Source organism: Tamandua tetradactyla, chromosome 11 (assembly GCF_023851605.1).
Source record: "Tamandua tetradactyla isolate mTamTet1 chromosome 11, mTamTet1.pri, whole genome shotgun sequence".
In the NCBI taxonomy this organism is placed as follows: Eukaryota; Metazoa; Chordata; class Mammalia; order Pilosa; family Myrmecophagidae; genus Tamandua; species Tamandua tetradactyla.
In genome coordinates, this window is record NC_135337.1 from 30,062,783 (window position 1) to 30,080,183 (window position 17,401).

The following is a 17,401-nucleotide window of genomic DNA, read 5'->3' on the forward strand; positions in this document are numbered from 1 at the left end:
AAAGAAGGAAAAGAGCCCTGAGTGAGCAGAGAGGATGAGCCCAAAGACGCCCTTCTGCCTGTGGTCCCCTTATACCTCGCTGGAAGTCCTAGGCTCACCCCAGGACCCCCTCATCCAGTCCAAATGTGGGCGAGGCCAGCTCCAGCCTTGAGAGGCCGATGTAGTGGGACATGGGAGTCTCTGGCTGGGGATTTAAAGGCTGCTTTTGGGGAGATTCAAATGGATAGTCCCAGCCTGTGGCCTTAGGCTGGAAGGCTCTCTCCCTATAGCACACCCCTTGGGTATGTGCTATATATACCTATTTCTATGGGAAAGTTCTTTGTGGACACGCTCACTTTCCTAGGCCTGACATGTCACCTCTGGCAGCTGTTGTCAGTGTTTTGTGTCATGATGTCACACACGGGATTGGATTTCACTTTCCTCCCAACATAAGAATGCTTTCCTGTTTGTGACTTTATGCCACTGCTTCAAATGTTTAGGTTTCCAAAGCTGGCATTTCAGAAGTGTGTTTCTCTCACTACTATACTCCCATTTTAGGTATATTCCATCCCCTTAGGGCATGACCGACTACATAATTTGTGGGGCTCAGTGCAAAATGAGGGACCTCTTGTTCAAAAGTTATGAAGAATTTCAAGATGGTGACAGCAGGGCTCTAAACTCATGAAGCTGACCCTGCCTTAGTCTAAATGTGTCTAGGTAACATTTACTGAGTCAGAGAATGCATAGCATACATTTTTAGTCATTTCTTATTTTTAGAAGACTATAATGCTTTATTAAAAAATCAAAGCATAAGGATTTTAATCAGCCACTACTGGATCTACAAAAACTATACAGGGCCTTATATTCTGGAGATAGGAACATCTGGCACCTCACTTTTGAACAATTACGTGCTTTTCATCACTATTTAGCAGAACCCTGATTTTCTCCCATCATTAGATAGAACTGGATTTCCCATCTCACAGGCTTTCTGTGGCTCTGAAATGCCTCTGCACTGTAGCCGGTTCACATAAGGACACGGCGGCTCTCATGTAGCCATGTCAGGCAGGAGAGGACAAGTTCCCAGGGGAAGGGAAGTTCGTCTCAGTTGTACTGCTAGAAACTTGGAGACCAACATCTGGGAAATTAACACATATACAGCAGAAGGAAGAAGTTCAATATTTGATGGTCAAGTGAAGGTTGGAATTCCAGGAGGTTAGAGGCAGTGCCAGGTCCAGACACACCTGTTGCCTGGATGGGGTCAGGGACACGTATTGATGAGGTGAAGGCCTCACTCCCCTCGTCTCTAGTCTCTGGCCCTGGTCTAAGGGTGGCTTTGGACACCTGAAGGGTCCTAACTAGGTTTGCCAGATTTACCAAGTAAGAATCAGGACACCCAGTTAAATTTTAATTTCAGATACACAACGGATAATTTTTTAGTGTAAGTATTGCATGGAACACATGCATACTAAACAATTATCTGTTGTTTATCTGAAATTGATATTTAACTGGGTTATTTTTTATCTTACCTGGCAAACCTAGTGCTAACCCTGGGCACCCCCTCACCTGTCTCTGGACTGGCTTCTCCACAGCTGTAAATGTTTCCACACCCAGTGTTTTCCCTACCAGTGTCTTTCAGCTGGCATTGGTCCTGCAGCTTGGCTGCCGGTCCACCGTCTCCACCCAGCCCTCTGGTGACACGCTCCACAGACATGCTGTGTGAGAAGCCGTGAACTGCCTGGAAGATGCTGGTGCCAGGCAGAGGCTCATCTCTGGCCTGCAGCTGCTCTTTCCTTTACAGCTCAGCTGACCCTTGGCTGAGGCCTGCTACGGGGTGGGGGTGGGACAGGTGGAGGCTGGGCAGGTGGGGGCAGGGTTTAACCACAGGCCCTGCTCCATCAGTGGCCTGCAGGTGGGCTCAGGGTGGGCTCGGATTACACTTGTGGCTTGGGTACTTTTTTGTGTGTGTGACTTGGGTACTTTTGTTAGAAGAGTTCTCCTCCTCACTTTAATTTCATTTTTTTTTTTTAACTTTAAGATTTATTTTTTGCAACTTTTTAAACAGAGAAAACAACAAACTCCTTGGGGAAAGGTGAGGGATTGAGAAGACAGACCCTGGGTAAAAATTATTACAACAGCACCTGGAATTGATAGGCCTGCCTAGGAGAGAACCACAGGCACTGCCACACCACCACAGGTAATAACTACTGTCTGAGGCTCAGCAGACCAGTTCATAATCCACTGAAAGTTGCTATAGATCCAAGTCATAAAAATCTTCCAGCTCATCATGAAACAAGTCCCATTCATCTTCAGAGTCTGTCAGATCGTCGTCCCCACCTGCAGCCAAAAGCATAAGCAACATCTCGCCCACTCAAAGGTGACAACCTCTTCTTCATCATTGTTAAAGGGATTGCTGTTCTCTCTTTCCTCAATGAGCTCCCAGAAGTGGTTCCTTCGTTGGGCCCGGTATCTGCTTGATGTTCCCACTTTCTGTCTCTGTGGCTCCTCTCTACGGCCATCAGGGTACGCATGCTTGTAAAAACAGTTCCCTCCAAATGGACAGCTCCCACGTCCTTCATCAAAATACCTGCACGCCTTGTTGCTCATTGCCTCCTTGTATTTCTGAATGAGTTTCTGCTTCTTTTCTTTCTCCTCCACCCAGTACTCACTTGGAATGACAAAGTTAGATGTGATCCGGCATTCTGGGCAGGACTTTATGATCTTGCTCTCAAATTGCTTAGCGCTCCTCCACTTGCGAATACACTTGAGACAGTAGGTGTGGTTGCAGTTGGAGAGAATTCCAAAGCGGCGCTCACTGGGGTTGGTTTTCTCATAGACAGCCTCCATGCAGATTCCACAAACCATGTCTTTACTGCGCTGGACAGCAAATGAGAGCTCCATGTCCTTCTCATGGGCCTCAATGCAAGATTTTATATGTTGGGATCTCTGGGCAGCATCCATTGGATGTAGGACCTGCAGCCCACATATATCACATGAATCTCCACGGAGATACACACAGTTCTCCCCATATCGGCACTCTCCCACTGCAGCATAGGGGCAAAGCTGCTTCTTTGTTTCCACAGCGGTTTCCTCTTTCTCTGATTCTTCCTTGGTCACTGAGCCCTGCGGGGGTGCTTCAGTGCAGAAAGGGGCAGTACGGCCACAGTAGGGTTGCCCAGGAACAAACTCAATGGCATTCACCCAGTCTTCTGTTCCTGCTCCTGTGGTTGCAAAGTTTGAATTTCTTGACTCAGCTTCACCCCCACTCATTTCAACAAGAGGTCCGACTACCGGTGACAGACTTGAGGAAGCAGCAAGGGATGACTTTGCAGTTAGATCTGCAGCAGTTGCTTCTTCCTGTTTCAATGGCTTGCTATGTTCATATCTGCAGTAGTCTCCGTAAATACAGTACCCTCGCTGAAAATACTTGCAAACTACACCATATGGACTGTCAGAGAGGTCATGTGAGTAGCGACAGTTATCTCCTTCCTTACAAACCCCATGCATAAAATACCTGCAGGTGACCTGTTTAGTCCAGCCGCCGCTACTACCGTCGCTGCCGCCTCCCCCTCCTCCCGCCCCCAGGGACGGGGAGGTGACTGTGGGGATAGGGATGGGGGAGGCCGCTGCCACCACCGCCGCTGCCGCTACCGCTCCCGCTCCTGATGTTGTGGCTGTTGTTCGGGAGCTGCAGCCTCCGCCATTACTGTTTATCCCACACAGCAATGGCACCGGAACTTCCGGGATCACATAGTTCCGGTCCGGCTTCGCGGAGAGCGCGGCCAGGGGAGGGGAAGGGGACTGAGGCGGCCGCTAGCTCCCCATCGGTCTCCGCGCCTTTAATTTCATTTTTAATGTCCTTTTGGGAAATGAGCATGAAAAATCAAGATGTCAAGAATATGCACTTTTCTTTTAATCTTCACAATAACCCTACCAGGTGGGTAATAACATCTGTTTTACAGATGAGAAAACTAAGGTGCCACATTCCTCCTGTTGGCATAGAATTTGAACTCGCATCTTTTGAACCCAAATCTGTGCCCTATTATTGCACAACTTTATCAGGGGCTACCCAAATCACAAACTTTTGAATAATTAATTAATTGTTCATAGCTAGCATGCACAATCTCAATCTTTCCCTCTCTTTTCTCTCTTCCCCTTTCTCTCCAATCTAATCCCTAAATCCTTATATTTCTACAACTGAAACAGCTCTCAATCCTTCTATTTATTTTGTCCAGACTCTCACCATGACTTTCCTGGATAGGAACAGGTGGCTCTTGGTTAATCTTCCTGTTTCAATTCTTTCTCATCTCCAGCTCATCCACTGCTCATAAATTTGCTCTCTGAAAATCTAATCTGTCCGTAGCACTCCTCAACCTCCAAATATCCCTGGGTCACATGCCCCCAGGGCCTCCTGCGATGGTTCTCAAACTGTAGGGTGCAGAAGGATTGCCTGGAGAGCTTTCTAAAATTCCATTTACAGGGCCCGATCCTTGAGATTCTGATTCATTAGGTCTGGGATGAGGCCCAGGGGTTGGTATTTGAACAAATTCAAGATGATTCAGAGGCACTTGGTCCATTGACTGCAAAGAACAGATAGACAACAAAGTCATCCAGCAAGAAAATCCTAGGTAAAAAAAAAATGAAAACAATCTCCAGAATAAACTTAATTAGATGCCTAACTAATTAAGGAAATTAAATGCCTAGATGCCCAAAAAAATATATATAATAATGAATCATACTAGGAAAATTGAAGAGATGGCCCAGTCAAGGGAACAAAACAATAATTCAAATGAGATACAGGATTTGAAACAATTAATTCAGAATGTTCAAATAGACATGGAAAACCTCATCAAAAATCAAATCAATGAATTGAGGGAGGATATAAAGAAGGCAAGGAATGAACAAAAAGAAGAAATCAAAAATCAGAAAAAACAAATCACAGAACTTATGGGAATGAAAGGCACAGTAGGAGAGATGAAAAAAACAATGGAAACCTATAATGCTAGATTTCAAGAGGCAGAAGATAGGATTAGTGAACTTGAGGATGGGAAATCTGAAATCTGACAAGAAAAGAAAATATAGGAAAAAGAATGGAAAACTTTGAGCAGGGACTTTGGGAATTCAATAGCAAAATGAGGCACATGAATATACATGTTGTGGGTTTCCCAGAAGGGAAAAGGAGGAGAAAAACTAATGGGGGAAATTATCACTGAAAATTTCCCAACTCCTGTGAAAGACTCAAAATTACAGATCCAAGAAGTGCAACATAGAATACATCGAATGTATTCATCTACCCAAACAGAATAGATCCAAATAGATGTATTCCAAGACTATTACTAATCAAAATGCCAGATGTCAAAGAAAAAGAATCTGGAAAAGAACAAGAGAAAAGCAATCCATCACATACAAGGGAAGCCCAATAAGACTATGTGTAGATTTCTCAACAGAAATCATGGAGGTGAGAAGACAGTGGGATGATATATTTAAGATACTAAAAGAGAAAAACTGCCAACCAAGAATTCTATATCCAGCAAAATTGTCCTTCAAAAATGAGGGGGAAATTGAAACATTTTCAGACAAAAAAATTACTGAGGGAATCTGTGACCAAGAGACCAGCTCTGCAAGAAATACTAAAGGAAGCACTAGAGACAGATAGGAGAAGACAGGAGAGAGAGGTGTAGAAAAGAGTGTAGAAATGAAGACTATCAGTAGAGATAAAAAGAAGAAAAATTAGATATGACATATAAAATCCCAAAAGCAAAATGGTAGAAGAAAGCACTGCCCTTACAGTAATAACACAAAATGTTAATGGATTAAACTCCCCAATCAAAAGACATCAACCGGTAGAATGGATTAAAAGACAGGACCCATCTATATCCTGTCTATAGGAGACACATTTTAGACGCAAAGATAAACATAGGTCGAAAGTGAAAAGTTGGAAAAGACATTTCATGCAGACAAAAATCAGAAAAGAGTAGGAGCAGCTATAGTAATATTCAACAAATTAGACTTCAAATGTAAAACAATTAAAAGAGACAAAGTAGGACACTTTGTGTTAATAAAAGGAACAGTTCAACAAGAAGACATAGCAATCAAATATTTATGCACTGAGCCAGAGTGCCATGAGGCAAACATTGAAAACACTGAAAAGAGAAATAGACGCATCTACCATAATAGTTGGAGACTTCAATTCCCCACTCTCATCAATGGACAGAACATCTAGACAGAGGATCAAAAAGAAACAGAGAATTTGAATAATACAATAAATGAACTAGAGTTAACAGACATTTATAGAACAGCAGAATGCACCTTTTTCCAAGTGCTCATGGATCATTCTCAAGGATAGACCATATGCTGGGTCACAAAGCAAGTCTCAATAAATTTAAAAAGATTGAAATCATACAAAACACTTTCTCAGATCATAAAGGAATGAAGTTGGAAATCAATAATAGGCAGAGGGCCAGAAAATTCATAAATATATGGAGGCTCAACAACACACTATTAAACAACCAGTGGGTCAAGGAAGGAATTACAAGAAATCAGTAAATACCTCAAGGCAAATGAAAATGAAAATGCAACATATCAAAATTTATGGAATGCAGCAAAGGCAGTGCTAAGAGGGAAATTTATTACCCTAAATGCCTATATCAAAAAAGAAGAAAGGGCAAAAATTGAGGAATTAACTGTCCACTTGGAAGAACTAGAGAAAGAACAGCAAACTAACCCCAAAGCAAGCAAAAGGAAAGAAATAATAAAGATTAGAGCAGAAATAAATGAAATTGAGAACATGAAAACAATTGAGAAAATCAACAAAACCAGAAATTCATTCTATGGAAAATCAATAAAACTGATGGACCGTTAGTGAGGTTGACAAAAAGAAGAGATTGCAAGTAAATAAAATCAGAAATGGAAGAGGAGACATAACCACTGACCCCACAGAAATAAAGGACATAATGAGAGCATACTATGAACAACTTTATGCTATTAAACTCAGCAATGTAGATGAAATGGACAACTTCCTAGAAAGGCAGGAACAACTAACATTGGCTTGAGAAGAAATAGACGACCTCGACAAACCAATCACAAGTAAAGAAATTGAATCAGTCATTAGGAAGCTCCCCAAAAAGAAAAGTCCAGGACTAGATGGCTTCACATGTGAATTCTACCAAACATGCAAGAAAGAATTAGTACCAATCCTTCTCAAACCTTCAAAAGAATTGAAGAGGAAGGAAGGCTACCTAACTCATTCTATGAAGCCAACATCACCCTTATATCAAAGCCAGACAAAGATATTACAAGAAAAGAAAACCACAGACCCATCTCTCTAATGAATATAGATGCAAAAATCCTCAACAAAATTCCAGCAAATTGAATCCAGCAGCACATTCAAAGAATTGTACAAAAAACCCACAGCTAACATCATACTCAATGGGGAAAAACTGAAAACTTTCGCCCTAAAATCAGAGACAAGACAAGGATGTCCACTATCACCACTATTATTCAACATTGTGTTGTAAGTTGTAGCCAGAGCAATTAGAGAAGAAAAAGAAATACAAGGCATCAAAATTGGAAATGAAGAAGTAAAACTCTCACTGTTTGCAGATGATATGATACTATATGTCAAAAGCCCCGAAAAATCCACAGCAAAACTACTAGAGCTAATAAACGAGTACAGCAAAGTGGCAGGTTGCAAGATCAACACTCAAAAATCTGTAGTGTTTCTATACACTAGTCATGAACAATCTGAGAGGGAAATCAAGAAACGAATTTCATTTACAATTGCAACCAAAAGAATAAAATATGTAGGAATAAATTTAACTAAAGAGACAAAAGACCTATACAAAGAAAACTACCAGAAATTGTTAAAAGAAATCACAGAAGACCTAGATAGATGGAAGGGCATACTGTGTTTATGGATTGGAAGACTATATATAGTTAAGATGTCAATTCTACCTAAATTGATTTACAGATTCAATGCAATACCAATCAAAATCCCAACAACTTACTTTTCAGAAATAGAAAAACCAGTAAGCAAATTTATCTGGAAGGTCAGAGTGCCCCGAATAGCTAAAAGTATCCTGAGGGAAAAAAATGAAGTTGGAGGTCTCATGCTGCCTGACTTTAAGGCATATTATGAAGCTACAGTGGTCAAAACAGCATGGTACTGGCGTAAAAATAGATATACTGACCAATGGAATAGAATAGAGTGTTCAGATATAGACCCTCTCATCTATGGACAACTGATTTTTGATAAGTCAGATAAGCCAACTCACCTGGTACAGAAACAGTTTCTTCAATAAATGGTGCCTGGAGTTTGGACCTTCCTGGCAAAGTGGGACAGAAATCCTAGAATGAGCTGGGACTCAGCATCTAGTGATTGAGAAAACCTTCTCGGCCAAAGGGGAAAGAGCGCAATGAGACAAAATAAAGTGTCAGTGGCTGAGAGATTCCAAAGAGAGTCAAGAGGTTATCCTGGAGGTTATTCTTACACATTAAATAGATATCACCTTTTTAGTTAAGGTATAATGGAGAGGTGTAATGTAATGCCTGAAAATGTAGAACTGTGTTCCAGTAGCCATGTTTCTTGAAGATGATTGATTGTATAATGATATAGCTTTCACAATGTGACTGTGTGATTGTGAAACCTTGTGTCTGATGCTCCTTTTGATAGACAAGTAAAACATATGGTTTAAAAATAAATAATAGGGGGAACAAATGTTAAAATAAATTTAGTGGATTGAAATGTTAGTGATCATTGGGGGAGGGGTAAGGGGTAAAGTATGTGTGAATTTTTTTCTGTTTTCTTTTTCTGAATTGATGCAAATGTTCTAAGAAGTGATCATGATGATGAATATGCAACTATATGATGATATTGTGAATTACTGATTATATATGTAGAATGGAATGATATGGTAAGAATGTTTGTGTTTGTATGTTGGTATGTTTAATAAATAAAATAAATTTAAAGAGAAGTATAACATTTAAAAATAAGTAAGTAAATAAATAAATGAATGTGCCTGGAGATATCCACATGCAAAAGAATGAAAGAGAATCCATATCTCACACCCTTTACAAAAATTAACTCTAAATGGATCAAAGACCTAAACATTAGATCTAAGACCATAAAACTTTTAGAAGAAAATGTAGGTAAATATCTTTTAAATCTTATAATAGAAGGCAGTTTCCTAGACCTTACACCCAAAGCACGAACATTGAAGAAAGAAATAGATAAATGGGAACTCCTCAAAATTAAGTACTTTTGTGCATCAAAGAACTTTGTCAAGAAAGTAAAAAGATAGCCTACACAATGGGAGACAATATTTGGAAACGGTTTATCAGATAAGGGTCTAGTATCCAGAATACATAAAGAGATTGTTCAATTCAACAACAAAAAGACAAACAACCCAATTACAAAATGGGCAAAAGACGTGAACAGACACTTCTCAGAGGAGGAAATACAAATGGCTAAAAGGAACATGAAAAGATGCTGAACTTCCCTGGCTATTAGGGAAATGCAAATCAAAACCACAATGAGATATCATCTCACACCCACCAGAATGCCCATTATCAATAAAACAGAAAACGAGAAGTACTGGAGGGGATGTGGAGAAAGAGCCACACTTAATCCACCGTTGGTGGGAATGTAAAATGGTACAACCGCTCTGGAAGGCAGTTTGGTTGTTCCTCAGGAAGCTAAGTATAGAATTGCCATATGATCTGGCAATACCATTACTAGGTATCTACTCAGAGTTCATGAGGGCAAGAACACAAACAGGTATTTGCACACCAGTGTTTGTGGCAGCATTATTTACATTGCCAAGAGATAGAAACAGCACAAATGTCCATCAATAGACGAGTGGCTAAACAAGCTGTGGTATATATGTACGATGGACTATTATGCAGCTGTAAGACAGAAAAAAGTCATAAAGCATATAACAACATGGATGGACCTTGAGGACATTATGCTGGGTCAGATTTGCCAGAAACAAATGGACAAATGCTGTATGGTCTCACTGATGTTAACTAACATTAACGAATGAACTTGGAGAATTTCAGCTAAGAACAGAGGCCATCAAGAGATAGAAATAAGGTAGATTTTGGGTAATTGGAGCTGAAGGAGTACAGATTGTGCAACAGGACTGATTGTAAAAATTCAGAAATGGATAGCACAATACTACCTAACTTGTAATACAATTCTCTTAGAATGCTGAATGAAGCTGAATGTGAGAATGATAGAGGGAGGAGGGCTAGGGGCCCAAATGAAACCAGAAAGAAAGATAGACTATAAAAGACTGAGATGTTATAATCTAGGAACGCCTAGAGTGTACAATGATAGTGACTAAATGTACAAATTTAAAAATGTTTTTGCATGAGAAAGAACAAAGGACTGTCAATATTGCAGGGTGTTGAAAATAGATGGTAATTCATATTTTGAAACTTTAACTTATGTGTTGGACTAAAGAAAAAATGTTTATTTGGTACAAAATTTATATTTTGACTAGTGCATTTTCTATAACTTATAAGGACAGTTGAATGGAACATGATAAGTACATGGAGCCTTGAATAGGGCATGAGATTTTGTAGGTATATCCAGAGTGATAATCCAGTAAATGCCAGAGTGATTTGAACAGTGAATTAAAAAGTATTAGCAAAGTCCCCTTGGGGGAATGGTGAGAAAGGGGGAAAGTTCAACTTCCCCATTTGGAGAACTCCTGATATTCTCACAAGCAGTGGGGAGAACCAAATCAATAGGCCAAGCTCTCAATCTTGGGGGTTGTTCCTATGAAACTTTTCCCCACAAAGGATAGACTAAGCCTACTTAAAATTAGGACTAAGAGTCACCCCACAGAAAACCTCTTTTGTTGCTCAGATGTGGCCTATCTTTCTCTTAGCCAACATGGCAAGCGAACTCGCTGTCCTCCCCATCTCTCGTGGAACATGACTCCCAGGGGTGTAAACCTCCCTGGCAAGGTGGGACAGAAATCCTAGAATGACCTGAGATTTAGCATAAGGGGATTGAGAAAATCTTTTTCACTGAAACAGGGAAGAGAGAAATGAGACAATATAAAGTGTCAGTGGCTGAGAGATTTCAAACAGAGTCGAGAGGTTATCCTGGAGGTTATTCTTACACATTTTATAGATATCCCCTTTTTAGTTTAATGTGTATTAGAGAGGCTAGAGGGAAGTGCCAGAAACTATAGAGCTGTGTTCCAGTAGCCACGTTTCTTGAAGATGATTGTGTAATGATAATTACATAGCTTTTGTAATGTGACTGACTGTGATTGTGAAAACCTATGTCTGATATTCCTTTTATCTACAATATTGACAGATGAGTAAAACATATGGATTAAAAATAAATAATAATAGGGGGAACAAATGTTAAAATAAATTGAGTAGATTGAAATACTAGTGAACAATGAAAGGGAATGGTAAGGGGTATAGAAAAAAATAGGGGGAAGAAAGGTTAAAATCTCTTGAGTAGATGGAAATACTAGTGGTCAGTGAGAGGGAGGGGTAAGGGGTATGGTATGTGTGAGTTTTTTCTTTTTATTTCTTTTTCTGGAATGATACAAATGTTCTAAAAAATGATCATGGTGATGAATATACTACTATGTGATGGTATTGTGAGCCATTGATTGTACATCGTACACAGAATGCTTGTATGTTAAGAATGTTCATGTTTGTATGTGGTTTTGGTTTGATAATACAAAAAACAAATTAGGAAAAAAATCTTTTGCTTAAGGATAGTGGTGATGGTAGCGTGTTGTGAATGTAATCAATACCACTGGATTGTATACTTGACTGTGGTTAAAGTGGGAAATTTTATGTTGTATAAATGTTACTACAATAAATATTTTTAAATAAACAACCCAAGAACTGTACAAAACAGAGTGACCCTTAATCCAATATAATTTTAATAATATTTGTTCATCATTGTGACTGATGTACCACACTGATGCAAAATGATAAAATAAGGAAAACTATTTATACATGTGCTGTATATGGGAACTCTGCACTTTCTGAGTTAGTTTTCTATAAATCTACAACCCCTCTAAAAGTAAATTTTTTTGCTTGTTTGTTTGCGATCACAACCACTTTTTATTTTGCGAGGCTGTGTGTTCCCTAATTGCAAAGAACTTTCAAACTTTAAATAACTAGAACATAATTCAAAATAAACACTGACCTGGATTCAAAAATGATAAAAGAGCATTACAATTTAACAATTTCTGAACAGAGATTACATCATTTTTGCAGCTTTAAATCATGTATCCATCCTCCTACGATTCTTAAATTCACCAAAATTTATTCACATAAAAAGAACTGAATGGCTAGGATGCATTTTTCTTTGAAATGAAAACATAAAATCACTGGGGAAAAAAATGCCATCAATGACCTCCTGCTGAAAGAAGTTCAGTGTCAAAGTCTATCTTGTTATGAATAAAAGTAAATTTTAATGAATTTATTTTTTATTTTTTTGGGGTGCATGGGCGAAGAATAGAACCCAGGTCTCTTAAAAAAATCTATAAAATATAATATGATGCCCAGTAGTCAATTGTATCAGAACTGAAGTCTTACATGGTGAAGTATATTATATTTCCTGTGCCATGAAAGTACAATTCAGTTCTTTTTGATATGGGATTTGTTCTCCAAAAGCAAAAGAGCCTGATGCCTGTGAAGATTTCCAAATGGCCCTGTGTTGCCTCCGTGACAGAGCTCACAGCTTTGAGTGGTGTGCATGTGACAGCTGGGAGAGGAATAGGAGCCTTATCTGGGAAGTCAGATCAGGAGGATAACCCTACAATTCAGCCTTCAGGCATGTACTTCAGCACAAAAGAACATGAAAGAACATTTCTGCAGAAGGTTGTATCTCAGCTTTCAGCATTGGACACCGAGGCCTCAAACCCACCTTGGCCAGGTCCTGGCCAGCTCTAACCAAGCCAGAGCAGGCGCCCAAGACTGGGATCCACAGGCCAGTAGGGCCTGGAATTCACATTGCTTTTGTTTCATCCACAAAGATTTACTGAGTCCCTACTATGCTCCTAGTACTGTGCTGGTGCTGGGGAAACCCAGTGGCGGATAAGATAGACACAGCCCCTGCCCTCAGGGAGCTTACAATCCCAGTTATGGAACCAAACCTTGAACAGCTGATCACAAGTGGAAGGTGGTCACAGAGGGAAGTACGGGGTGCCACCGGGTGGTGCTGGGCCGAGAAGTTAATCTAGTCCACAGTCCCACACGTGCACGCACCCCCCAGCTAAGCTGAGGTCACTGGGTGGAGGAGAGGGTCCTGCCCTGTGTTTACTCTGTGGCTTTCATCTGAGGAGCTCAAAGCTCCTTGAAAGGAAGGTGAGGTTTATTTATCTTCACCACCTTACCAGGAGGCTGTGCTCCTGTTCCTGTCTCCAAGGGGATGTTTTGTCCTTAACCCCTTCTTGACTGTCTTGCCCATACTGTCTGTAATGTTGGGAGGTGGGTGATAAAACCAAGACCTCCTCTAACTCCAAAATGTTAAGCCTTTGGGTACTTCCTGTGGCTCTCATGGTTTGATGTGGCTGCAGTTCCTGGGAACTTGGCTTCACAGATTTGAGTAGGATCAAATCTTCCAACAATATGGAGTTTCAGCCCACTTACAGCCTGGGTAGGAGCCACCCTTCTTGGGGGTAGGAGCCACCCTTCTTGGGGAAGGAGTAGGGAAGAGTACTCATTCACCAGGGTCTTTTTAGAAGCATCCTGGACCTGGAGTCTACTACGAATCCACATTCACGAACTCCTTTCTGATAGAAGGCTGGGTACAGTGTCGCACTTGTCTCAATTTTGTATTTTGTTTGGCTGCTTTGCAAGGACCTTAGACACTAACTCACTAATAGAGGGCTTTGAATGTAGTGCAGACACTTCTCCTTTGCAGCTTTTGTTTGTGTTTGGCTGACATGGGTCTTGAAATGATTACTCCTGCTGGTTAAGAAGGGGAGAGGGCCCCATTTGGCAGGACCCGGTCAGTATCAGGGGATTCTGAAGTTGCTGTCCCAAAGGAGAAGCCAGATGGAGATGGGGAGGCAAAGAGACCTGTGGATTTCCTCTCAGTTTCTTTCTTTTCTTTCTTTTTTTTTTTTTTTTTTTTTTTTTGCAGTTCAAGGTTTTGGACCTGGCAGCAAGGCTAAAGGACAGTGGAGGTCCCCCAGGGGACAGGAGAAGGCAGTAGGGAGCCATGGACAGTGATCCTGCCTGAAGGTGAGGGCAGCCTAGCTGTCATAGGCCTTGGCTTAGAAATGGCATTCTAACTCCATCACAGCTGCTGGAGTTGTTTTAAAATGCTCAGGTTACTCAAATCAGATCTTCTTTTTCAGTCCTTTTCCTTTTGGTTCTCTGCTTACCGCTTCCCCATTGTTAATGCTGATTTTTCCGTCATGGCGGTTTCATTGGCCTTACTGAGCGTTCTCTAGCTGTGGGCACTATTGCCTAGGAACACCTGTATCCCCAAGGACCCTATCCTGTGCTCTGGCCCTGCTCGTTTTGGCTCCAACATTGTGATGCCAGTTCTGTGGACCTCTTTCTTTTCCCTAAATATGCTATTTTGTTTTCTTTCCCTTTTCTCTTTCTCAATTTCCCTGGAAGTAGAGACTTTCCCAAACCTGTTGATGCTAGGAAAAAGTCACCTGCTGAGGAAGCTTGCTCTTATTCCACAAGCTTTGCCTGCCAGGCCGGCTCTGAGCCTTGCCCCAGGGGCCCTGTATTGGGGTCCAGAGCTGTCCCTGTCTTCCTTCTCTTTGCCCAGATTGAGGGGGGAGGGTGTGGAGGGAGGATGTCTCTGAGCCTCCCACCCCTGCTACTTGTACTCTTTGGCTTTGAGGCTTTGACTGGGCTCCTCTGGGGCCTGGGGCATTAGTCAGTTCTGAATAGGAGTGTTTGTGAGGAAATGCTGGATGTTAATGCTGTTGAGACTTGACCGGAGCTAGAGAAGTTGTGGAATGTGGGGCTTTGAACCTCCTTTTGGAATCTTTCAACCATGCACTGTGTCAAGGGAAGAGAGAACAGTTTGGATTCAGGTGGCACCTGAATTGATATTTTATTTTAATAATTGCTATTTATTTATATAAGACCCAGGCTTCCGCCTGATGTTTTGATCCCATTTAGAACATGTTTTTGTAGCAGAGCCCCTGAGCTTGCACATCCTTCCTTTCCTAACCCACCATCTCTGTAATCAAATAGGTTGATCAAACGATTGAGCAGGTCCAGTGGCTTTCCCCTGGCATAGAATGGTTGTTGTGCTTCTCCTAGAGGAAATTTATGTTTTAAAACAGAAAAGTTGCAAATAGAGTACAGAGAGTTCCCATATACCCCTTGCCTAGTTTCCCCTATTGTTAATATTTTACATTACCTTGGAACATCTGTCACAAATAAGAAACCAACACGGCACATTACTAATAACTAAATGCCATGCACTTTATTCAGATTTAATTTTTCCCTCATGTCCTCTTCCTGTTCCAGGACCCCCTCCAGCGTACCACATGACAGTGCCATGTCCCCTTAGCCTTCTCCTCTGGTCTGAGTTTCTCAGGCTTTCCCTGTTTTGCTGACCTTGACAGTTTTGCTGACCTTGACAGTTTTGCAATGCACTGGCCAGGTAATTTGTAGAATGTCCCTCAATTTGGATTTATCTAAGGTTTTTCTCATGATTAGCCTGGAGTTATGGGCTTTGAAGCCAGGAGACCACAGAGGTGAAATGCATTCTCATCCTCTCATACCAATGCTATCAACATGACTTCTAACTGAGGATGTGAATCTTGTTCACCTGGCTGGGTAGTATTTGCCAGGTGTCCCCAGAGAAGGCAGAATCTACATATATTATTTGGAATTGTTCTGTATGGGAGATCCCAGAGATATGTAGAAACAAGCCAGAAATTCCTTTTGACACTTACCAGTAGGTCAGTGGTACTAGATGCATGGATTTTGCAGAGCTGTTGTCATAGACCCCAAGTAGAGCATGTCATGGGGCCATAGCCTGGAGTTTTCAGCTCCTTGGTGTTAGGGGAATGGTTTGAACATGCAGGGTGCAGGATATATGTATATAAAAATGTAACCACCATGTAAAATCACTGATACATTCAAAAACGTTTAGCAAATGTCCACAAAGGCATAACACTTTGCCAGGTGTTAGAGGCAAATTGAGATAAATAAGACTCAGGCTGGTCCCCAGCCATTGCAGAAGGGCTGTCAACAACTACAGGGCAGGATTACTTTCAGTTCATCAAATCTCTCCATGTCCACTGTCATTTTGGTTCCAGGAGCCCATGAAGAAGCAATTATAAGTGTGATGAGGATTAAAAGGGGAAGTTCAGGGTGCTTCGGGGAGTTAAGTGTGTGTGTGTGTGTGTGTGTGTGAATGTGATCCTCTCTAAAGGATGAGTAGGAGTTAACCTACTCCTGGTGGGTGGTGGTGGAGAGTAATGGGGCAAAAAGATCACCAGGCAGAGAGAACAGCATGTTATTAAAAACAAACTATTGTCAAGAGAGACAGCTGGAGGAACTGAGAGAAGACCAGTATGTCTGGAACTGTGAGAGGTATATATAGAAAGAAAACTCTGTTTCCTGGAAAAAGTCACAAGATAATTTAGTCATATGGAATAGTTCTATTTTCTTTCTTAAAATGAGCCTGTACTGTAGAATTTGATGCATAAACTTGACTGATGTTGTGGATAGGTTTATACTTTTAATATTCTGCTAAATTTATGTATAAACAAGCATAAAGTGAAATGTTTCACAAATTAAATACTGAGAGTGAAATTGTGTATTAGAGTGAAGCATAGAAAAATCTGGAAGAGTATTTCAGTGAAGGCTGGTGCTTCCCCAGCTCCCCATTTCAGGACTAAGGCTCTCAATTCCCCAGATGCTGGGAATGGTGCCTGCTGAGGGCTTATGGGGAGATGTCTCCAGGCGTTGCCCTCCTCTGAAGTTGCCACACCCAAGATTAAACCCTCTCCTATGGGGCTTGCCACATCCAGTGACTGTCATGCAGAGGTGCCAAGGTTTGGCTCCCTAGCCCCAGTTTGAGACAACTCTGAAAGGCCATTCCAGCTTCAGGGTTCCCTGTGGAGTAGGCTAAAGCCCCTGTTATAACTGCATCACAGCTCAATTTCCCCTTTTGCACAATTCCACTTCCTTTACAGCCTTGCAGGTATTATTTCCAAGAGTGCTCCCCAATACATCGCCTGCACGCAAATTTCTGTTGCAGATCTAATTTCTGGGGAGGTGGACCTATGTCAGGTCTACACCAAAACATTAAAGCAATTATATCCCAGAGTGAGCATGGGATTTATAGGTGATTTAAATTTTCTTCTTTGTGCTTTTTTGTTTAATCTAAATGTTGTACAGTGAACATGTATTATTTTTGTAATAGTAGTATTTTTAACTTGGTGGTTTGGCCTGG

The 17,401-nt window shown here is 41.2% G+C and overlaps 1 protein-coding gene and 1 pseudogene across 1 annotated transcript in view; one reads left to right on the plus strand and one right to left on the minus strand.

Moving 5' to 3' along the window:
* Positions 1 to 1,997: 1,997 nt before the first annotated feature.
* Positions 1,998 to 3,808, minus strand: LOC143650019 (E3 ubiquitin-protein ligase makorin-1 pseudogene; annotated as a pseudogene).
* The window catches only part of BCAR3 (BCAR3 adaptor protein, NSP family member), a 218,767-nt gene continuing 205,109 nt past the window's right edge, over positions 3,744 to 17,401 (plus strand). The window contains exons 1-2 of the mRNA XM_077120230.1: positions 3,744 to 3,913; positions 14,105 to 14,205. The gene's annotated coding sequence lies outside the window, so the exon portion shown is untranslated. The remainder of the gene's footprint in view (positions 3,914 to 14,104; positions 14,206 to 17,401) is intronic.